Source organism: Rhinopithecus bieti, unplaced genomic scaffold, assembly GCF_001698545.2.
Source record: "Rhinopithecus bieti isolate Rb0 unplaced genomic scaffold, ASM169854v2 scaffold_2735, whole genome shotgun sequence".
NCBI lineage: Eukaryota > Metazoa > Chordata > Mammalia > Primates > Cercopithecidae > Rhinopithecus > Rhinopithecus bieti.
In genome coordinates this window covers 406646-431689 of record NW_016804150.1, presented here as the reverse complement: position 1 = coordinate 431689, position 25044 = coordinate 406646, and the positions used below count along the sequence as shown (strand labels likewise).

The 25044-nt window shown below is 35.6% G+C and overlaps 1 protein-coding gene across 1 annotated transcript in view; it reads left to right on the top strand.

Annotated features, from left to right (window-relative positions):
* Positions 1-907: 907 nt before the first annotated feature.
* PKIA (cAMP-dependent protein kinase inhibitor alpha) overlaps positions 908-25044 on the top strand; it is a 95193-nt gene continuing 71056 nt past the window's right edge. The window contains exon 1 of the mRNA XM_017866859.1: positions 908-1069. The gene's annotated coding sequence lies outside the window, so the exon portion shown is untranslated. The remainder of the gene's footprint in view (positions 1070-25044) is intronic.

Here is a 25044-nt window from a genome sequence, read left to right as displayed (position 1 = left end):
GGTGGGGGTGGGGTGGGGTGGGGGTAGGGTGGGGAGAGAGAACAATCTTGTTAATAAGGGCTTATAGGAACACATGCTTGTTTCATTCCCAAGGCAAATTTCATAAATCCTTAGTGAAAGAAAGAGATACAGTCATCTGCTAATGTAGATTCTGCATTTTGATTTCCAAATGTTACAGCTGTCACCACAACGGTTTGTCCAATTATGTGGCAGGGAAGGGAGGGGGTCCAGAGCAGAGGGAGTAGGAGGAAGAGATGTTAGAGGGAACATCTGTGCACAAGTGCACCATAAACACAACAAAATCATGGGGCCACCCCGCTGTTTCTTTGAGCACTTTCTCCGGTTGGCCCCACTTCTCCAGTCTTTTGGGAGATTCCCGTTCTATTACGTAGGCGAAAGGTTCTAGCTTTCAAAATTGTGAGTGGTTGGGCTGTGTGTGTACGTGTATGTGTGTGCGTATGTGTGCATGTGTGTCTGTTGGGGGGAATGATGGAGCGAGATAAGAAGGGCTTAGAAAGCTTCATTACCAATTTAAAATGTTCTTGTAGTGCTTGAGTGTTTATCTTAAAAGACAATTCCTGCTCTCAAATTCAGCCAAATGAACAATGCTGATAAGGAAGATGAAGAGGGTGGGAAACCCACACTGGCGAATGGAGCAGTCCATGCAGCCGGGGTGATGGGGGAGCGCTCAGAGCAAGGACGCTATGCAGAGAAAGCCCCCTCTGGCTCTTCTCTCTCGGTCCATAATCCAGCAATGCTGCAACTGTAAAAGCATTAACAGAAAACCAACCCACAACCTCGGGGGCCATCGATCGTTGGGTGCCGGTTCCAGGCTGCCTTCCGTGGAGTCGGGAGCTGCCCCGCTCCCCCTGCGGCTGGCGCGGAATGTGGTGATCCGGCCCGGGGCGGGGATGACTTCATGCGGCCGGAGCTCGGCGGTGAGCGACGGCTGCAGCTGGCAGGTGGGGCGCCTGGGCCGGAGCGAGCTGACCGAGCACTCGGCGGGCTCGGCGGGACTGCGTCCCGTGGCGGCGGGCGCGGGAACCTGCGCTGACTAGGTCCGGGGAAGGTAAGCAGCCCAGCCCCGGTGCTCCCTGGCCGCACTGCGTGGAGCTTTCCGCTTGGTTAATAATGGGGTTTGCAGCTCGGAGGGAAGAAGGGGAGAACCCCGCTGCTTTCTGCAATGGGAAAAGGAACAGCAACTAGGATGGAAATGTTAGGCGACCAAGTGCAGAGGTTGGAGGAGCAGTGTTACTGGGCAAACAAAGAAGGCGTTCTTGCCTCTATACACTTTTGAACGTGATCTACCATTTCAGTGCCAGATTCGTGTAGACAGTGAAGAGGACTCAAAATGTAAAATAATTTGAATTACTCTCTTCCTTCTGTGCCCCTCTCAATGTCAAAACACCTGCTTCAAGACTGAACCTTTAGAAAGAGCCTCTATTTGGAGGGGAAACTTCTCGTATCTCCTGGAGTTCAGCTTGGGTTGAGCAGCACTTGACATCGCTTCTCCCTTCATTTGCCATTTTCTCTGTCAATCATTTCATTGATCTTTTTCGGAGATGCTGTGCCCATTCACAGGCCAACTCTTGTCAGCTCTTATCCACCACCTGGGTTCCATGACTGATTTTGTCAAGGTCCCAAAAAGGGCATTGCCTCACACAGATTTCTTATTCGGTATTCTACCTGTATACTGTTACCTGTGTCCTTCCCCCAAATGCATGGAATGAAATATCCTGCTTGTAGCCCTGTACCAACATGGTACCCCATTAACTCCGTTCGCTGTAGTCACTGTGGCTACTTGCAAGCTAGAGAGGACACATAGAATCCACTGGAGTGTGAGGGATGTTCCCTATGCATAGGCATAGGTAGAAGTAAAAATGTGAATGCCAGTCCATCCAGTTTTTCTTGAAGCAATTTTAGTCCAGCTGGGTTTTGAGACAGCTAACTGTTAAGATTTGGGACAAATCGTTTCCAAAAGGTAGGGGAGTCCATTTGCCTCTAGGATTCCTCAATAACCTCAAAAGAGTTTCCAGTGAGGCTTTCCCCGTAGGCAGTCAGAAAGCCAATGGAGCTGCCCAATCTAAGCCCCTGGTTATTTGAGTATCCTCTAGTTTGTCTTGCCATTTGCAGGTTCATATCCTTCGTCCTAGGATTTTCCCCACAGACCCCTTGCTACTGAGCCCAAGTGCCTATCCCTGTTGCCACCTAGAGATGTACATTTGAATAATGTGCTGTGAAATGGTTAAGATGGCTGTTATGGGGATTGCAAACGTGCTGCCACTTCACCAACAGAGAACAGTTGCAAAAAGCCAGATTGTGGTGTATCTGTGTGCCAATGTTCTATTTAAAGGGAGATCTGTTATCTTTAAACTTGAAATTAGACTGACTCAACAGCCATGCAATTTTATTTTAGTAAATTAAATTAGAAGATCAATGAAAAAGAGGGGCAGAATTGGTAGCTTAAAATTTTACCTCTGCTTACTTTCCTTTTGAATATTATTTTAAACAAAGATACTAGTATGGAAAATCATGTTAATCATATTATATATCATTCTTGCCTTTCTGATTGCAAATTTCTTTTTTTACAAAATACACTTTCGAAATATTTGAATTTGTTTCTTTGTCTCCATCTTCAGTATATGAGGCATAGGGTGTGTGGGGGGCGGGGGGGGGGGGGCAAAGCCCACTACTGAGTGACCCACTCCAGGAACCATCCCTTGGGGTCAGTCAGGTCCCTTTTTTGTTGTTGTTATTATTATGTGTCAAACAGGGTTTTGGTTTGGAATATTAACTTCTTGAGATTCTAGAATTTTTACTCAGTCACATTAAAAGGTAACAAAGAACAAGATCAACAACAAACCCTCTATTCTACCACCTTTTTTCTAGTATTAAAATACTTAACCATATACATCATTATGCTGAAGAATAAGTAATAATAAATATTAATATAGAAGAATAATTTTAATATAATTGTTCTAAATAAACCTAAGGTATATGAAATGCAGATTAGTACAATTCATCTTAGAAATACAATGCAGTTTCTGTAATGTTGACAGTCACCTTTCTGTTGAAGAGCAAATGCGTGAGAATATCCTAATGATGGTTAGAAATTCAAAGTGTCTATCATTTACTTTTTGAAGAAACAAAACTCTTTGGCAGGAAATAGTTTCAGGATTAGGAGATTGATGCTGCCTACGGTGGAATAATACTTGCTAATGATTTTGCAGGTGAGTTGAACCCACTAATTTATGAAATGGAGTTGGAGAAATCTTGTTAAGAAGAAAACAAGTTAGAAAATTTAATTTTCATTTTAGTACAACTGAGGAAGATAATCAAACTGAAGGGATTTCTGAATTTGGACTTTGTTATGTTTAAACAAGTTTGAGGAAAGTTTCTAAATTTAGAACCCTAAGCAGAAATATATGTATGATTTTATGTCTGAAACTGATTTATGACTTTATTTCCTTTCCTTAAAATGTTTCCTAGGGAGAGGAAAACTAATTGGCTGGTGTTCAGAATTGAAAGAGGAATGAAAATGGAAGGATGTGCATGATTAGATGCTAAATGACTAGATACTAAATGAACTGCAGGAACTTTTGTGTTTGACAAGATAGAACTGAAGTTAATCTACTGCTTTCCAATTGTGTTAAAAAAAAAAAAAAAAAAAAAAGGTTTAGTCTGCTAGGCGGTGTTACCAGAAATTTAGAGAGTAAAAATTTAGGAGTCAAAGTTGCCCTCTTATAACAAAATATCTTTTTCTGGTGCTGCATTACTGCCATTAGCTACAATTGAAATAGCCTTAAGATTTGAGGCTGAGGCAGGAGGATTGCTTGAGCCCAGGAGTTTGAGGCTACAGTGAGCCATGATGGCACCACTGTACTTCAACCAGGGTAACAGAATGAAACCTTGTCTCAAATTAAAAAATAAAATAAAAACTTTTTTAAAAGTTATGAAATTTTGAAATGGAAAAAGAATAGCAATAATAAAGCTCAAAGAGTAATGTCATTTCTATTCAACCAGTGACTCCACTGAGAATAGGTAGAAAAAAGTACTATTTTGAAAGTTGCCAATGACCTCTTAATTGCCAGATTTCTATAATATTTCATCCTATTCATTTTATACGTTCTCTTCTATGTTCTTCTTTGATTAAATATTTGTGTTTAAAAGGTATTAAGTACCATGTATCAGGCACTGTGATATCTCTTAATCTGTCACTAATTCCCTTAAAGTACCCCATGCCCAACCTCAACCAAGTGAATCTTCTTTCCAATTTGTACCCGATGGTGGCATGCCTATATGTTTTCATTTATTCTTTTAGCCCATCCTGTTACATGTTGAAACCTTGTTCACCTCGATACTGACTCATTTATGAAGCCTTCCCCATACCCACCTTCCTTCCCCCATCAGATGTGTCCCTCTCTTGTTTAAATTCCTATAGCACATTCTATTTTGGGTTATCCTTCATGTGAACATGCTTTGTCTGCTCTTCTAAGAAAGCAGGGTCTGGGAATAAGTTTTGATCACCTGCAACTCTATGGTGCCTACCTACATATATGTATTATAGCTGTTCAGCAATTTGATTTTAGTGAAGAAATAAGTTATTTTCCAGAGTTATAAATCTATCTACCTACCCTTCTCCACCAGCCAAGTTCTCAATATATGTGCAAATGCTAATTTGTTTTTTTAAAAAAAATCTTTATAATAATAGTAAATATACGATTCAAATCTTTAAATCTACAAAAGGTATTGTGAGCTTAAACGTCCTTAAATGTATACTAAAAGCATGGTTAGCATAGCAAAACAAATCTTTAATGAAGACATTGTACTTGCTTTCAATATTATTGCATTCTAGCAGGAGAAGGCACCTTACGCATATGAGAATTTATCTTGTTTCAAGCCACTCTTCTAGGGACTTTCATATTTGGTTTATCATTTGATGTTTATACTATATGAGAATTTTACACTGAGAAAACCTAGGCTCACAGATGTCACCTGAATGGCAGAGATTTTTTTTTCCATATTACCATCCTCTCTTTGAAGAGTAACAGAGTAAGGGAAAGATTGTAAAAACACAAAGTCAGAGCCATCAGAATAGTTTCAAGTTTTGTGATTAATCTTTCCAGCTTTTTAAACTTTTAGGTTAACATCCCAAACTTTTGATAACTTAGTAAAGTTTGTACATCTTCTCCGCAAGTACATACAGAAGCATACACATATAATTTTGCATACAAATGCAGGTGTTTGTGTATTCACTAAAGCTGTCTTTACAGAATGGTTAAAGAACATCTATTTGTGCTCCCCTGGACAATATGTATGTCCTTTGTTAGCCCTTACATTTCCAGTACTTGAGATGAGGTTTTCCTTCTATTGTTCTCCCTGCTTTAAGACCTGAAATGACAGCCCTTCACTAACACTGACATGAAGACAGCTGATGACTAGGAAGCAAGTGCTAGTGAAAATAGTGACTTGAAGAACCTTGATTCACAGAAAAGGCAGGAAAGGGAGCTCCGAACATTACACATTCCAAATGACTTATTTAAGGTTTTCTAATCAAAGCCATTTTTACAAAAAAGAAACTGTTCTCAGACTTAAGAGTATCGTACTGCCACATATGTGGGAAAACATTGCCAGCAGTTGACTGGTGTAGTCCACTTTGGAATATATTCAGTTCTCTTAGGATGAACTTATTAACTGTCTCAATATTAATATTTCTTTATGGTAATGCCATCTGCAGTAATATATTTGTTTTTGCCAAGTTAAGGAAAGAATGATAATTTATGTTCATCCCTCCTAGGTTCTAAAACAAGCGCCAGCCTGAAAGAGCTGCATATCATTTTAGATTCATAAAAATGCATTCAGATTCTCAGCTGATATTTAAAGGGACCGGTACTAGCAAGCATGGTTCCTGTTGATGTATTCAAAGAACATTCAAAGAGGTGTGGCAAGAACAACATTAGTTTGGAAAAAAAAAAAAAAAACAGAAATGGAAAGATAGAAAACTCAAAAGGACAACTTAAGCTGTTACTTTCTTTACATTTCCCAAATACCTTCTTTTGTACCAAAATAAGATTATAATTATATAAGCATCTAAAATAAGTAAAATGCCATGAAAACTTTATAATATGCTCCATATCAGGTAAGTTTATATTTTATAGATTTTATCATTAAAAATTTATTTCTGGTAAAATATACATAAAATTTACTGTTTTAGCTATTTTTAACTGTATAATTAACAATGTTGGGCCACCATCACCATTATCAGTTTTCAGAACCTTCTCATTATCACAAACAGAAATTCTATACACATTAAACAATGACTGTTCATTCCCCCAGCCCCTGCTAAACACTGTTCTACTCTATGTACCTATGAATTTGCATATTCTAGCTACCTCAGAAGTGGAATCACACAATGTTTGTCCTTTTGTCTCAAGCTTCTTTCACTTAGTATAAATGGTTTCAAAGTTCATCCATATTTCAGCACGTATCAAAACTTCATTCCTTTTTAAGGCTGAATACTATTTCATTGTATGTATATAACACATGGTAATTTTGAATTACAAAACACTTTCAGTACATTCTTTCTGTTACATTAAACCTGGCTAGCATATAACACCACCATATTATCTTCCATAGATGTCAAGTAATGTACATTATGAAGGTGCCATGATTTATTTGGTCAAAACCCATTGAAAAACATTTACTTAATTCCAAATTGTTTTGTGACTTCAAGCTATGTGGTAATAAACAAAGTAAATTAATACATATGTCTTTATATGTTGGTACTTTTACTTTTGATCAAAGAATGCTTGGAGTGGTATTGTTGGGTCAAAGATTATGCCCAGATATTTATAGTTTGAATACTCTAAATACTGTAGTACACAGACTATAAAAATCCTAACATTCTGCAACAGATAGTATTACTGAATGTTCTGGAACCCTTTCATACTATTTTAAAAATGAATGCAGATACTATAAGGAAATTCACTGAACATGATCCGAGCAAGGAAATATTCTCACTTTTTTCATTTCCAGTTCATGGAGGAAATATTCACAAGTATTGAGAGAATTAAAGTCTCTCAATCATACATTTTGTCATCATAGATGACAAAGTGCATCATAGATGTCAGTTAAGTCTTGTAATAACAATATGGAATAGTAGAAACATCTCTAGATAGTTTTTAGGAATTTTGTTTGTTTGCACCAGCAATAGGTTATTCGTATCAAACCTAATCTAAAATTTGTTCTGTTTTTTTGTTCAAATTTATGTACCTACATTATGGTAAATATTTTATTTTTTTCTTAGTTTCTCTTTAATGTACTATTTTTAGTTTATTCTGAAATATAATAATAATAAAGCCTAGTGATAAGAGTGTCTTATTTAAGCTAAACTACAAAATATTTGGCATATGTGAAGTATAAACAGAACTGGCAAGACTTGTAACCATCCTCCTCAGCAGAAGACAGTCTCTATTGCATTGGCCAGGAGAGAAGCGGAAGACTTGCTGGAGATTGCGTCAGTTTTTAATTAAACACTAAAATGCTGAAAGGGCAAAGATGGAGAAACATGTCTTATATATTTGAGTAGCTACTTAAAACTAAAGGGTTGCAAGAACATTTATTTAGTTGGACAGACACACTCCATAGTGTAGCTGACCCTAGACATGTCACAACTGCATTTTAAAGTATGCTTTTTCTTCGGTTGATTGGGGTGGAGGGAATTATTAATAAACATTTATCCTATGGTTTACCTCTATCTTTATGGTTGTTTGATGAAACCCTCTTTGAAAAACAGATGTAAAACAAATCAGCATTCTGATCTTGGCCTGAATAAGCAACACCATGGCCACACCTTCTTAATGCGCTGCTGTGGTTATGAGACCAAAGGGTAGAAGCAGCAGTGTTTTGGTCATTGCAATGGTCACAGCAACACAGCCTGCTGCATTCCTCACTTATATACTGCAGAATCTGACCGAATAAACACAGAAAAGTCAGTAATACCTTTAATACAATTCTTGCACAACTCTCCATGATCTTTCATACTCAGCTTCTCTGATAATTGAAATGTAGGAGAAAATAACCAGAATGTTAAGACCTCTTATCCATTTACAAAATGTGATTTTGCTGGGACTTGCAGAAATAACATTGAATCTGAAATTGGTGGGCACCCAATGGAATCACTAGAAATAATCTGTCAAAATCACTCAAATACAAATTTAGATTTAAAGACTAGAAAATTCTAAAGAGTAACTATGGTAATATAATATACAATTTAGTAAAGGAACATGATATATATATGGGTTTCTATTTATAAGGTATACTCACTGAAGAATAATGGATTTTTAAAAACAATTTATTCTGAAACTACTATTTTACCACTTTTTTAAACTAGTGCCATCAAAAATAAATTATGACAAGTCACTGTCATCCAAGTTAGTCTCTCATGTGGCTCTCAAGGAAGTGAGTAGCTCTTGGGGAAATGGCTTTCTCAAATTTGTGCTTTTCTGCAGTGAGTCAAGCTGAAACAAAATGAGGCTGATATTCTTAACTATTTGTTACATGCCCATATTTATAAGAATTACCTAATAATCAGTACAAAAGGGTTTTATGATAACTAAAAATGTACCTGTTGAGACTCTCCGTTGATAAAAGTTGGCTAACATACAGCTGGTGATCCTATAGAAATCTAAATTACATTTTTTTCATCTTCTCCAGATTAGAGAATAACTCAGGATTTCAAAGCAAAGCATGAAAAAGTAGCATTTGACATATTTTATCAATGTTAAGATTTCTGGGGAGCTTATCAGCATCATATACTCTAAGTACTCAATAAATATAAATTGTTATTTCATAAGTAAAATATCAACAACATAAAAATTTCTGTAACTCAAGTGGCCACTATGGTACAGGGCTTTACTATAGGAGATTACAAAATATTAATTGAACAACAAAATGAACTAATACCATTTATTTTTGAAAGCTATCCCCCAATACAAAATGATTGGTATTCTACACAAGCTCATTGTGATTCCTTTTGTAGATGTGGTAGGAGTGAATTATAGATAAAACTACCCTCTCCCCTGATTCTTTTAAAACTATACTCGTTTCCCTCTGGGGTATAAGTTGAAATTTAGAAGTGAATCATATTTTACTGGAATTTATCTAGTAAGTAGTTCGAGACACTTAACCATGCACCGTCTACTTACCCAGGGCAGAAAACAAGACATTCCCATTTTCAACTACAGCAGATGGGGACTTTTAGAAAACTCAGAATGCAAGACAGAGATTATAACGATAGAGTATTAGTCAGCACTTCTTTTGTCTGCATCTCTTTTTCAATCTCATTTATTGTAAAGAACACAATCATAATTAAGTACAGTTACTATCCATTGAAAATGTTTTCAACCTGCATACAGGTGCGAGATAGTGGGCCCGTCTGTCACATCTTCACGAGATGTGTTGGAGTGACATTTCACCACAAAATTCAAACCTGACACTAAAATTATCTGACATTAAACAGTCCATCAAATGAGAGGATGAATGTTGGCATCTTGCTCATCTATTTAGAAAAGAAAGATCACTAACATTTTTAGGCAATACTTAAATGTTTAAATTTTTTCCTAATAAACAAAATGGAAAATGAAATAAAATGGCATTGCGGTGTTACGAAAGCAAAGCAATTAGGTTAATCTCAAAATGTCTGACTGTAAAGTTGTAACAATTTTATTCTCAGAGCTCTCAGGCAACTTTTGATCATTTTCAAGTTCAATCAAGAAGCTCTAACCATTATCATGAATATATTCTGATCACTGGGCTTTCCTCCTCCCTTTTGCTATTTATTTTTATTTATTTATTTGGGGACATTTTGGCTACCACTTATATCCAGATCATGTCTTTCAGGAAATGAATTTGGGCTTTGAATCATACCTTTACCACTTACTAGCTGTGTGATTTATACATTACTCAACCTCTGTGAGTTGTTTCCTGATATTTAAAACAGGAAAATCACCGAGTTGTGGTGAAGATGAAAGAAGATAACATAAAGGAGAACTTAGTGAAGTGTCTGAAATATACATGGTAAAGGTTAATGTTTTCCATTTTATCATTTTATTTCCACTGACAACTTATATAGCCAGACCTCATTAATACATCTTTTCCCAAATGTTCATGAATTACTTTTTCTACCCCTCCCCATGTAAGTTAAACTAAGCCTTGAAATGACCCTGAATCTCACTGGAAAATGTCTTAATGCAGATAGTGCCAGTGTCAGGAGAGGTTGTTAGGCTCTGATCAGCAGTGGCTGTGGGAATTAGACCTAGCTTCTATTTTTAACTCTCAAGTAGTTGATTAGATCACCTGGCAAAAGTCAACTGGCTATTAATTCTTCATCTTATTTTCTTTGAATTGTACCACATGTCTAATCACTTGTTTCACTGGCTCATTATCAGAAATGATATCACGGGCATTACATAAGGGTGCTTATTTCAGAAGCAAAGTGCCATATAAAATAGGAATGTCAAAAGCCTTTGAAGATCCTGCTATTTGGCTAACTCAAATAGTTGTTGTTGTTTCAATGTGTAACTATTGGAGAAGTTTCATATTATTAAGTTGTCCAAAACTAAAAATTAAACTGTAACTCCACTGTAGGTCATACTCTTGTTGGTCTGTGATACATTTCTATTTTATTGAAGCCCAAAGAATTTACAGAGACTGTGCAAGCATTAGTATTCAGGGACTTATTACTAGGTGCTACTGATTAGATTTGTTGAATAGCAAAACTGTTAAACTAAAATTTAAAAAAAAAAATAGAGCCTCACTTAATGTGGAACCTTTACTAGTAGAAACACCAGCCTATAAAAGCTGCATTTTTAATGATATACTTACATTAGTATGATGACAATTTTTGTTGGGCTTGCAAAGCACACAATTTTACATTTTTTTCTTATATGGCTTTCTGTTATTGATACAGGCCATTTGGGTTTTAAAAAACAAGTACAAAAATTGCCTGGGACCTTACATTGAATATGTCAATCACAGTTATTCACAGGGGAGAATTTTTGTGGTGAGCAAGAACTGCAGCCAAATTTGTTAATAATTTACTGCCATTAGTAGAGTCTCTTCATGTGTTCCTGAGAATAGAATAACTTCATTCTTTCAAGTAAAAAGTATAAATCATCAGTATAAGTTTGTCTTAAATCTCCAAGCCAATATTGTTAATCCCTATTTAAATGCTGAATTGATTGGCTGTTTGCCAAAGGCTTGAGGGGTAAATTTGGGGCATAGTCTGATTTTAAGATGAGATGTTGGAAACACTGAAAATACCTGCTTTAAACATATATGTACATACAAGTACACATATATTTTATGTATATTGTAAACTATATTTAACCAATTATGTATATATGTATCTATGTATGTATTCATTAATATTTTCTTCCTATTTCAAATATTTAATTCCTTGAAAGTTTGATTTGATTTAAAATAAAGAGACAAGTGCTTGGAAAAGCATGTGAAAAATCTTTGTTTCCAGAACCAAGTTCAGCAAGGAAAACTTACTTTTTTCACTGGCAGTTTGTTTTCAAAGTTACAAGAATATGTTTAAGATTTTAAAGTGATTTATTTAATGAATGAGTATGACTATGAATTTACCTATTTCAGATTGCTATATTTGTCATATTAATTTTAAAGTATATATTTATCTAAGCTTTTCTGAACTAGATCTTGCCAGGTTATAACTACTGTCCAAGTATGTGAGAAAAATAGCATAGTTGCCTTTCAGCTTGAAAAATGCACCTGTTTCATTTTGTTATTTTTTTAATCCATAAGTTATTTGGCCTTCCATCAGCTTTTCTGTCTTGAGGAATACATTGTCCAATGCGTAATAAATTATTTTGTACATCTATGTTTCATGCCATAATTTTTTAGTGTCTCACAAAGTTCTAACTTGGAAGGTTCTCATTTAAATCAAGTTTTTCAGAATATAGACTTGTTCTTTGTGAATTGTCAGATCTGTTTGTTAGGTATTTCTCCCTTTTTATTTTGGAGAATGAGTAGAGAAAGGGAGGAAGGAAACCGTACCATGGGACATTTCAGTTCTTTTTCTATACTTCCTGCTAGTAACATGCCTTCTCTTAGGAAAGTTAGAAAGTTGAGAACTGCAGTTAAATAGCCCCAAGGTAGGACGTAGGCCAAAAATACTAAAATTTGTTCAAGTACAGTAAGAGAACCAAACTTGGTCTGGCATTTAATTTAGTCTTCCTCAGTTCCCTAACCCAAGTAGTATACTTTTAACTAGATTTTTTAAAAATAGCCATTTGTTGATTAATGGTGCCTATTTTTGATTCTGCTTCATTTTAACTTTGTTTCATAACACTATTATACAGAGGCTTATTTTAACAAATGCTATGAGTTGGATCATTGAGTTTCTCTTCTGCTTTATAACTGATTAGTTCTACAATTCAAAAATGCTTAAAGGCCAGAACTGTCAATTAGAAGATATAAGCACAACAAAGTGATGTTTCTAAAATTAACTCTGGAATACATCTCTCTTAATGTTAAATGCTTAAAATATGGGACTGGGTGCAGTGGCTCATGCCAGTAATCTCAGTGACTCAGGAGGCTGAGGCAGGAGGGTCACTTATGGCCACAAGTTCAAGACCAGCCTGGCCAACATAGTGAGACCCTGTCTCTACAAGAAAAAAAAAATTACAAGTCCAGGCATGGTGGCTCATGCCTGTACTTAGCACTTTGAGTGGCCATGGTGGGGGATCACTTGAGGCCAAGAGTTAGAGATCAGCTTGTACTGTAGCGAGACCCCATCTATATAGAAAAAAAATGAAATTCCTTCTGGATCATTTCTAGAACACAAATATTTATGAAATTTCTTTAGTGTTTTATTTTATTAAGTGTTACATACTCATATTTCATATAAACTGTATTAATTTTAATACTAGCTTAGAAATTTTAATTTAGTGTAAATATACCAACTAATGTTGAAATTGCTCCAACTTTAGGGTCAAAATTAATTTAAAGGTTATTGGAGTTACTGTTCTGGTTTCTAGTAATTGGTGTCTCTACTAAATGCATCAGAAAGGCAAAAAGAGCCATGGTTCAGAGTGTCTGCCCTATTAATAATATACTAAGATATAGCTTACAGATATCGATATTAACAAAATGATTTATTTTAGAACATCATTTATAGCCTATAAAATGATTTGCCAACTGATAGACAACCTTTGACAATAAAATATACCTGCTACTTCCTTTTTTGCAAATTCATCATACCACATCAGTGTTATCTCAGTAGTGTGATCAATAGATGACTAATGCTCAATCATTCTCTGTAATTCTCATCTTAACAATTATTAACAAAATATGGAATGGGCAACAATTCTATAGCATTTAATCAGATTTTCATTTAAACTCAAGTATGATCTATATTCCTATAATGCTTTTATATCTACCACTTCACTTAAGTAAAAGAAAGCTTTCTTGAGTTTTTATGTCAGTATTCAAGTGGATCAGTCTTTTTTAAACATTTTTTATTTAAGAATACTAATTAAAATGTGTGCATAGTTAAATATAAATATTGAAATAGTCTGAAATATATGAAATGATCAAACAAACAAAAGTATGGGAATATCCTTTAAAACATACAAGTTTTGAATATATTTAGATTATTTATGCTAAACTTTTATTCATTTGCATACCAGGTCACAGGTGTTGCCTTTACTATTAAGTGTTGTAAGATTCTTAGAGTATAAGATAACATATAATTTTTTTGTAAAATGTTAAGTGCTAAGACTAGACCATTAAACAATAAATGATGCATACATAGAGGAAAATATTAAAAGGAAATTTAGAAGTCAATTATCAATGGTTAAATCAAGAAGCAGAGAGTCAGTGAGATCACATTTATTTCCAAATTTATTCAATGTGTATATATTACTTGTAGAATTGTGTAAAAAGAAATTCACTTTTGGATGTTCTTTACCATCTAAACATTGCTAAGAGTGTGGCTGAAATGTTCACTTTTTATGTAGATTTCTGGAAAATCTAGGCTGACCTTGAAAATATTAAATATAGAAGAAGGTAAGTTTTCCCTCATCCTAAAATTATGATAATAAATTCTATTTTTAAGTATCACATAATTTTCAAAGCATTTTTATAACAACTGTCTATTGGACAATACCAACTCTCTAAAGTTGGTAGAACTAGAATCGTCCTTATTTTGCAGACAGTGAATTCGAAGTTCATGAAATTTAGTAATTTGCTCGCTTAAGCAGTATACACAATTACTAAGTGTTAGAGCAAGAATTCAAGCCAGTTTTGTGCCATGGCCAATCTAGTGCTGCCCTCTATCCTATAGGAACTGATGTGTTTAAGAGTTAAGCACAAACATGGAAATAAACCTGGTCTGCTTCTAGTTATAAATTCACTTACAAACCTCACTGGATCCTGAACTAGGAAAATCTGTAAGGGTTATTTACTTTCATCAACCCAAAGATGAACATGTTAAACAGATTCTTAGATTTAATTAAACTTATTTTTTTCACCATATCTTTGTGTCTAATCAACAGCTCCTTTTGAGTATACCATGGCTTCATTTGAAGAGTTGGATTGCTTAAAAAATAAACATTGACATTGCTGATCACTTACCTGTGTTAAATATGCCTGTCTAGTTTGCATCGATATAATGCTGACATTCATGAGATTATATCATTTTATTATATACACACACATTTGCTAGGTCTAATTTAAGTAGTAAGTTTTGGTCCTTACTAGAACATGATTTATATAATTGGCAACCTAAGTGTAAGATGCAGTAATATAATCTATTATTTTAAAAGATAAATGAAATTCACAGAATTCTCTCCTTTAACTACATAGGGAAGTTTCAATGGATTTCTACCAAGCTTTTGTTAAGGATAAAATTTTTTGAAAACAGGTCACTTATAAGAGCTGCCTTAGATTTATAATGCTTCTGAAATACCACTATAACCTGCTTTTTAAAATAGCCTGACACCTACTAAGTACCCTTTCGCCGCCTACAAGAAAGCATGAAAAAGAAAGCATTTATATTTTAATTTTAGTGAAGAGTTCTTGATTTAAGAATTAGTCATTTGCTGTCATTTGAATTCCAAGTATGTTGTAAGTACTTGAGGTTCTTTCTGTATGAATTTTCAGTGGAGTTTTTATATTTTTCATCATTAATTTCATCCTTCACTTGGGATCAGCCAAATCAAAGAGTTTATGTTCTACCCTTTCTTAGTTCTCTTCATTGCAAATATTCAGAACCTTCTCAAAAATATCATGGCTTGATACTGTTTACTGACAACCGATAATGCCAGAAATTAGTGATTCTGGTTTTCAGTTGAAAAAGCCAAATGAGAAACTGAAGAAATAGCATTTTTCCTCCATTTAGCTGACCAGCTATTCACATCAGTGATCATTAACTTTTGAGGCTAAGGATACAAATGTTAATGTTTTGTATATTCACAGAAGTGAAAAATAATGTAACAGTTATTGTGCTTACTATGTGCTAAGCACTGTTCTAAAACCAAATGAATTTCTCCTAACAACCCTAAAAGGTAGGCATTATTACTACCTTTTTGACAGATGGGAAAATTGAGGCACAGAACAATTGAGTAAAGTACCTGTAGTCACACAGCTAATAAAGCACACAGATAGGATTTAAACACCAGGTGGTCTGTTGTGAGACTCCACATTCCACTGCTATTGTTATTATAAAGGTTTGGATCCCTACTCTTTGTTGTGTGCCCATTTAATTGCTTTGTGGAAAGAAAGGGAAGGAGGAGAGAGAGGGAGGAAGGCAGGAGAGATGGCAAATTCCTGCTAGCTGGTTGACATGCTGTGCTATAATTTATAATGAAGTTCGATTTAAGGACTTGTAAAGATTTCAACAGAAAATAGTCTTAAATGTTCAGTGGTGAAGTATGTGGTAATATTATCAGATGGAGATAGCAAGTGAATTTCAATTTAGTAATAACCGTAACTGAAATACAATAGCAGTCTTATATTTGGAACAAATAAAATTCAAGTAACTTTTAAACTTTTCAGTTCAGGGGGTACATGTGCAGGTTTGTTATATAGGTAAACTTGTGTCATGGGGGTTTGTTGTACAAATTATTTCATCACCCAGGTATTAAGTCTAGTACCTATTATTTTTCCAACGTGAGTAATTTTCACAGCAATAATTCTATCTTTTCTTAAAATTATTAGGTCTTTTTTCACCCCCAACATTCTCAGCTTATTTAATAATAAAATTTACTTTTATAAAAGTCCACAAATTTTAGTAAGGTTTTAAATTAGGCTTAAATTATGAGAGAAAAAAAAACAAATTTAGAGCTTTTAGCCAAAGGAAAGCATCTTCATCCCACTCCAGCCCACCCCTGCTCATTTCTGTCATAACTGTTTCCCTAAGAAGGAAGAAATTTTTCTGATTGGTCAGATTTAACTGAATATTCACTGAGCCATATTTTACTATTGCATAGGGTCACTATGTACCTAAAGATACAAAGCAGGCTGGATGCAGTGGCTCACGCCTATGTAATCCCAGCACTTTGGAAGGCTGAGGCAGGCAGATCACTTAAGACCAGGAATTCAAGACCAGCCTGGCCAACATGGCGAAATCCCTTCTCTACTAAAAATATTAAATACAAAAAATTAGCCAGGCACGGTAGGGTGTGCCTGTAATCCCAGCTACGTGGGAGGCTGAGGCATGAGAACCACTTGAACCCGAGAGGTAGAGGTTGCAGTGAGCCGAGATGGCACCACTGCACTCCTGAGTGACAGAGCAACAGAGTGACTCTGTCTCAGAAAAAAATAAAAATAAAAAAGTACAAAGCAATAGTGCCCACATTCTTATTTGTCCAGCTCCTGGTCTTTTGAGAGCAAGTGCAGTGAGTATCCTTGAAGCCTGGACCTTCAAGGTCCTCTCCTCTCTTCCAGTCCATGCACCAGTGTGGGCTTCATCCAGAAGAACAATGGGCTCATTTCTGTCTTTTGCCTGTTGGTCCCATGCAGATGAGTCAGGTTTCATTTGGAGCCCAGCAAATCTTACAAGCCTTCTTCTCAGCATCTTCCTTTATATATGTCTCAGTAAATATTAACATGCTCTAAATATGCCCTTGCCATAACTCTGAACTCAGGATTACCAGAAAGTAATTCCAAAGCTGAGACATTTTCAGTATCTTAATCAGCAGATAATTTGTACTTACATTAACATTGACTTGATTATTCACATGTTCTTTTGCAATTTGAATCTATTTCTGTCTACAAGTACTTAAAATAGATATAGATTTTAATCAAGATACTTTAGCACTTTTATTACATATTTATTATGTACCTTATTTCAGGCATTTATTGTAGTAGGTGCTGGCAGTAGAATGTTAAACAGAATGGTATAAAATCTACATTCTAATTTTCAAACAAGATTGTTATGAAAGTGTACTTAAAATTCAAACAGGAAAAGAGGGCTGGGCACAGTGGCTCACATCTGTAATCCCAGCACTTTAGAAGACTGAGATGGAGGAGTGCTTGAAGCCTGTATTTCAAGACCAGCCAGGACAACATAGCAAGACCCCATCTCTACAAAAAGCACTTAAAAAAAAAAAAAAAAAAAAGCACTTTAAAAAAATTAGCCATGGTGATGCATGCCATAGTCCTAACTACTCTGGAGGCTGAGGTAAGGGTATCACTGGAGCCTAGAAGGTCCAGCCTGGGCAGCAGAGCAAGACCCTGTATCTAAACAAACTAACAATACAAAGCAAAACAAACAAAAAACAAGAGAAGGGTACAGAAATCATATGCAAAAAAAAACAGTTTAATATGCATGTTTGGCATTTTAGAGATAGAAGATATCTAACACAGAAGCTTTACAAGATTAAAGATGGATTGTCACTTCAGCTGAACTTCGTTTTGTTTAAAACAAGTGTTTGTTTATTCAAACCAAGCCACAAAACCAAACAGTAATTATCCAACTTTATAGTTTCTCACTTAAGATAGAATGCTTTTACTTATGACTTGCAGTAATATTAATATTTCAAGAAATTAACCATCAGCATTTTTGAAGTTAGGTTACTCCAGTGATGAAAATTTCAAGAGTTTCCCATCAGTTTTATTTCATGTGTATAAAATTGGATTAAAATGTTACAGTTTTAAGTGAAAAACTATTATATTGACTATTGACTCTGGGGTTCCAAGTTCTATCAGAAGGTAGATCAAAGAAATCCCCAGCTCAAGAACACACTCAAATTTTAATTATGAAATTATTTTTCTTGGCAGATTACATGTTGATATCCCAACATCTGCAATGCCAAAGGATGTTGTCAAGTTATTATCAGCATTCAGTTCAGCACTAGGTTTTGAGAATTTAGAAGTTTTTTCACTACTTTTTTTCCTCCTACTCCATGACAGATTGCTTCCAACTCTGAAAGTATCTTGACTCATTCATGTACCATACATTCAAGAAATACATGCATTTGAGTTACTGATCACATATACTATTCCAGATATGGTACTGGTCACTAAGGCATCAAAGATCACTAAGACACAGACTTAGTTCTCAAAGGGTCCCCAGTGTAGTGAGACTGCTGCTTCTTACTCTTCAAGTAGTATCAATTATATGCAACCAGAAATAACAGGGAGTTAAGTAGCATTTGTATCACAATTAAATATAGATTGGGCCATGTAATCTCTCAAAAATCAGATTCAGTCAAGGCAAGCATACACTCTTCTTTGGGATTTGCCCTTGATGAGTATCATTATCTATTCTTGAGACATAATAATAGAAGTTAGTGAGCAATTCATCAAATACAGCCCTATGGAAGCCAAAATGAATATTTTCTTCTTTAGTAATTGACTTTCTAGACATTGCTAAGGCGTTTAAAGTTTCCCTGCCAAGAAATCTCCAGTAAACAGCAGTGATGGTAGGCACAGGCTATTTACTGCCATGAGTTGAAAAAAAATTAGTGAGCTACTTTTTGATTGCTTGTCAAGCATTTTGACATGTTAGGACAGAAAGCTCTGTTTAAATGTAAAGAGCAGTTTGTGTAGAATTGCTTTAGGTCATCCTAATGAGGAAGTGATCTATCAAGTGAAAGACTGGAGTATAGGAGAACTGCCATGATGTAAGATTGATTTCTGCTAAAGAGACCTTAAATTTGGCTGTGTTTTAATTTGTGGTTTCTTCCAATCATTTGTAAATTACCTACAGTAAGTACCCAATATAAAGAGCTATTCAAATTTACTTTCTAGCATACTCACATTGGGGATTTTTTTTCCTTCTTTTCTCTGTTTCTCTCCCAGATCAAAAGAGGAGCAGTGGGTCTCAAGGTTTAGGGATGGGGTCCACTTGGAGTGACTGACTCAGTAAGCCTGAGTGCAACCTTGGGCCTTCCAGTTTTAACAAGTTCCTAGAAAATGCTTTTGCTGCTGGTTTGTGGTTCAAATTTGACCAAATCACTGCTGAAACAAAACTATTGGGGGAGGAGGAAGAAAGAACTATGAAGCACTAAGCCAGCCCCGAACTTGCTCACCAAACTGTCCAGTCAGCTGTGAATGTAATCACTGCTGCTCAGGAACCTATTGAAAGTATGTTCAGCTCTCCGAATCTGGGGTTCTGCATCCGTGGATTCAACTACCAGATTGAAAATATTCAAGACAAAAAAATAAAAGATAACTATTACAAATAAAATAATAGAGTATAGCAACTATTTACATGGCATTTACTTTGAATTAAGTATTATAAGTAATTTAGAGAGGATTTAGAGTACCCGAGAGGTATGCATCCCTGGATTTTGGTATCTGCAGGTTTTGATATGGGAGTGTCCTGGAACCAATCGCCCCGTGCATGCTGCCAGGTGATGACTGTAAATGGTCCTCTGAATCAGTCACTGGCTGAGGGATTTAGAAAGAACAATCCTTACCTTTCTGCTTAAGCTCAGGCTCACAGTTTAATCTTTTAACCTCCCTCTGCTTCAGTCTTTCTAAGTTTCAAATAATGGTAATTTATTTCCTCTGTTATTAAAAAACAAGACCAAAAACACCACAAACAAAACCTTATCAAGACTGGCAGGGTATGACCTGTATATTTTAGCTTCTTAAATTTGTCCTATTACTATTTAAAATTAAGAGAATATATTTTTCTATTTATAAATATATTTATATTTAAATATATGCGAAATGATGCTTATCCTTTACCCAACATTAGTTATAAAGAAAAAAAGCAATTCCACACAAAATAATATTGCAACAAAACATGATAAATGTATTTTGTGAAAGAACTACAGCTGCCTCAGACACAATGAGAGGCTATGAAAATAAAGGAAAACCATCTGAGCTCTAGTTAGAGACTCTGGAAGTAGTGAGCACAAATTTCTTTGAAAGAAAAAGAAGAGGAGTCTGATGCAGGTAGACAATCCAATTCTAGTTACTGTCTTTATTTGTGATAGTCCATAGTCTAAAAAGGTGCAAATACTATTAACTAGCCTGAGGACAAGGTGGCAACTGCATTTCATTCTGAAATGGAAAAATCTAAGGAAGGCAGAAGAAACAGTTGCATGAGAATTATTACTCACTCAATTATTTTTCCTCAAAAAGTTGTGTATTTTTTTTTGAACTTTGGGGAAAGCATATATAAGAATTTCTATTGACCCTGAACAGTCCATGTATTTACCCAGAAATATTTGTATATCTTTCAACTGCAGCATGATTACAAAATAGATTACAATTCTACTGGAGAAAGAAAATGTTTTTATATAATCTATAACTTACCTGGGTAGCTAGAAAACACACATACACACACACACACACAACATTTCAATCCTGGCATCTCAGTCAACCCCCAAATCTGAGTGGTTCTTTCAAATAGTGCATCTGAGTCTGCAACTTTACCTTTCCTTCTCTAAGATGTGTCAGGGCATATGGCTGGAGGAACTTAGTACATAGACCTAGATAGACTCAGGGTTTTGGGGACCAGTCATGAAGGGTCTGAGGGATCTATAGGCCACTTCCTTTGATAAAACTCTGTACCAACTCTTTTCTTACCAAAATTTCCCCCAAATAACAAGGTTTTTGTTTTTTTTTTTTTTTTTTTTTTTTAAGCTTCTTACTCATAACCTTCTTTCATGGCATACCCTGATTTTTTTTTTCCAAGGTAGAAAATTATTTGGATGTATCCATCTAATTCTCTGATACAGTAAAAGAGAGCTATAAACTTTTAGCAAAGTTTATCTCTATGAAGATTTTAGACTTTGAAGCTTAACTGACTAAATTTTTCCAATACTTGCTCTCTACTGTCTGAAGGGTAGACATTTCCTTGCCTTTAAGAGGTGGAAAGTCACAAGGGAACAAGTCCTTAAACAGATCATCTAAAAAGCCCTTTCTAATCTACACCACCTCCAGCACCACCAAAAGTCTTCAGTTTTATCCACATATTTGTTTCTGTGTGATAATCAATATATTTTTGAGTTAGTGTATTTCCCAACCCCCTCCCCAACCCACCCCCCCACCGCCAACAACTAGAATGCAAATCCCATGACATCAGGGTCTTGGCTTTTTATCATTTTTTCATTGCAGGACCTACCTACAATAATTACTGACACGTAGGAGTCACTCAGTAAATACTTCTAGAATGAAAGAAAATAAAAAGGTGATGTATCCTTACAGATTATCCACTGCAAATTTTGGTTGCTACCAAGCATGCATCTTTTGCTTGAGTGCTACTGCCTCAAATAGGCCTTCTGCTGCAGACATACTTATCTATTGACAGTTCTTTTGAACCACCATTGCTCTTTATGTTTTCTTGCTTTAAATCATGCTGTTGCCACTGCCTAGAAGGTTCGCTTCTGAACCTTCTTGTCTTTCACACTCCTACATTTCCTCAAAACATAAATCAGATGTCCTGCTCTCCAAAAGTGTTTCATGATAAACTTGTTCTTTCTCTATGTGCCTATGCTGATGTATAACCCCCATACTCTATGCTGGCCCTTAACCCACTCTTTATACTATTCTCTCTGATGGAAACTCATTATGGATTTTGCTAAGGGAGCCATTGAAAGCAGGGACTGTTTGCTATTTCTGGCATCAAAAGCAAAATGCCTGGTGCATGACAACTATTCATAAACATTGAGTAAATGAACAACAGCCCACCTTATTTATCTCTCACACTACTACTCTTTATTGTTTTAAACTTCTATAGTTATCCTGGGGAAATATGAGAGTAATGAGTCTTCTTGAACATCAGGTGCATGGGCATTTATGGCAATATCCAGCTTGAAGATGAACTACATCAAAGTTTCAAGACTAGCTAGAATTCTCAAGAAGAAGGAGAGAGGCATTCAAGCTTATTTTGGAGTAGTAAATAACAGTGATTCTGGTGTCCAGACTGCCACAAAGACAACCACTGCCATATTAAGCTTCTCATACTAAGAACAGTATCAGGTATATGGTAGCAGATCCTGATAAAACTCTTCAGAAACTGCTTCTGCACTTTATCTCATCTGGCAGCTCTTGGTGTGTGCTGAGGTAATATATTAAATTTATGGTGTAATTAGTTTAGAAATTATTCCTGTAGGGAACAAAGATGGTCAAGAGTCAAAGCTTGATCTAAAGTTGATAGCCTGGGAGACAGGCCGAATTTGGAGGTGTTACAGTAGCATATGTGGCTTAGTATCAAATAGGTCAAAATATTTATGACCCATCCTGCACACAACCCAGAGACAAATGACTGGGCATTGTGAGAGAGAGTGGGTGTCTTGGCAGAAAGGCATTACATCTGTTTCTTCCCCATCTATGAGTGAATTGTGCATGCTATGACAAGGAGGCTTTTTTAAATATGAGAAATTTGAGGCAAAAATGATAGACAAAAAGGGTGCAGAGAAACAAGGTGAGTAGTGAAAAGCAGAAGTGGTGTATTGGCAGGCCTGGAAATTAGCTGTAATTTGAGTTAATTAAATGTGGCATAAAACATTTGTAGGAAAAGGTTGATGAGATCCAATTAATGGGCAAAATAAATAATTTTCTGAACATTAACATTTGGGCCATATCAAAGATGAAAGTGGTATGTGATCAGAGATTGAGAAAATGAATATGATAATTCTTTTGTCACATGAGGAAATCTGAGGTGAGACTGAGAACCCTGTCTCAATGTAAGGAAGAGATTATCTTCAGGAAATGGCAGTTGCATAAAACAAAAAGGGAGACTCAGGGGCATGAGCAAGTGGATAAGAACTAGTCTGATTTATTCATAAATGATCTTACTCCATTTACTTCTATTCCTCAGATTTCTTGGGAATTGATAAGTATATTTTCTCCATAGTACTTCTTGAGATGTAGAACCTCTAACATCAATACTGATTATTGAGTTTTGTTGTTTTCTCTACCTCAGAGATTTTATTTTAAAGCAGCAGTAAGGAATCTATAATTCACAGCAGTAAACTATAATCTACAAACCAAACCCATTCTTAGATAAGAATGTTCTTTACATTTTAAAAGGTAAAAAAAAAAAGGGAAAAAATGAAGAATATGTGATTATGTAGTCCACAAGAACAAAAATACTTATTGCCTGCAGGGCTTAAATTTAAAGGTAAACATTAGAGAAATGCTCACATTAGAATTACATGTAATATAATTATATGTAATAAATGTAATCATATTACATATAATGCATTAGCCTCTAATGTAAGAATTTAATTTGAATGTGAAGATTTCTCTAATTGCATATATATAAACATACACATACAGTTTTATATGAGAGAATAATTCTATCTTACATATTGTATGATTTCACAGCTTTGAGGATAGATTGCTAGATAAAAGAGATAGGAATAAACATTTAGCAGTTTCATAGTTCACTGGGGTCAAGAAGAAAGAGGAGTGTGGCAAGTTCATTTTCTTTTTGCAATTACAACATCAGAGAAAAAATGAAGGAAAAAAAGTGAATCAGAAACCTGATTATAGGCGATGCATAGAGAGAATGAACAAGGCAATAAAAGGGTGTAACTCGCTTCCCTACGAGTTCTAATGCTAGGAGGAAAATGAAAAATAAAAATGTAGGTCCTGAGGGTGCCAGCTCCACTGCCCCCGGGTCCCTAGCAAGTATTAGGGAGGGTAAGAACTCTATCTGCTAAACTTTTGCCGACTTCTCAAAAGAGACATTGTATAGATAGTCCCTCAAATAGACATAAATATATATCCACATCTATTTTTGATGGTAGCATTTAGCTTCTTATGATTGTGTGTATAAAGCACTTCAAGCATGCTGCTCCTAGTCAAATCCCTGCAGGGCCAAACAAATTGGGGCAGATCAAAGCCAAGAGAGGTGGGAGAGGCTGTGACAAACTGGGAACGTGTGCCCTTTCTAAAAGGATTAAAATTATATTAAATTAACAGTAAAAAAAATAAAGCAGTCAGAAGTCACCAGTTGCAACTCCTGATCTCTTTTCCTGTGAACCATTCTGATTTTCAGGTAGAGGGACAGAGAGGGTAGGGCAGGAACTTCTTTCAGTTGTTACCTTCTGGTTTTTCTTTCTTTCTTTTTTTTTTTTTTTTTTTTTGAGGCGGAGTCTCGCTCTGTCGCCCGGACTGCAGTGCAGTGGCCGGATCTCAGCTCACTGCAGGCTCCGCCTCCCGGGTTTACGCCATTCTCCTGCCTCAGCCTCCCGAGTAGCTGGGACTACAGGCGCCCGCCACCTCGCCCGGCTATCTGGTTTTCTTTTCTTGCAAATTTTTTTTATTCTTTATGTGTTCATAAAAGTCACACATATGTACACTCTAATAACAATGATTCATCTACAAAAATCTGTATTACATATAATTATTATATTTTATAATTATTGCATTTGAGAAAAATTTGTTTTCTTCCCAAAGGAGGCCTATATAACTTTAATCCATTAAAATAAAATTAATTTTGAGTAGCACATTAACCAGATATTTTGCTAGGCTATTTCTGGATAATTTCCAAACTAAATTGGCAAATTTTATTTATTTTTAATTGAAAAACAATTATATATATATATATAT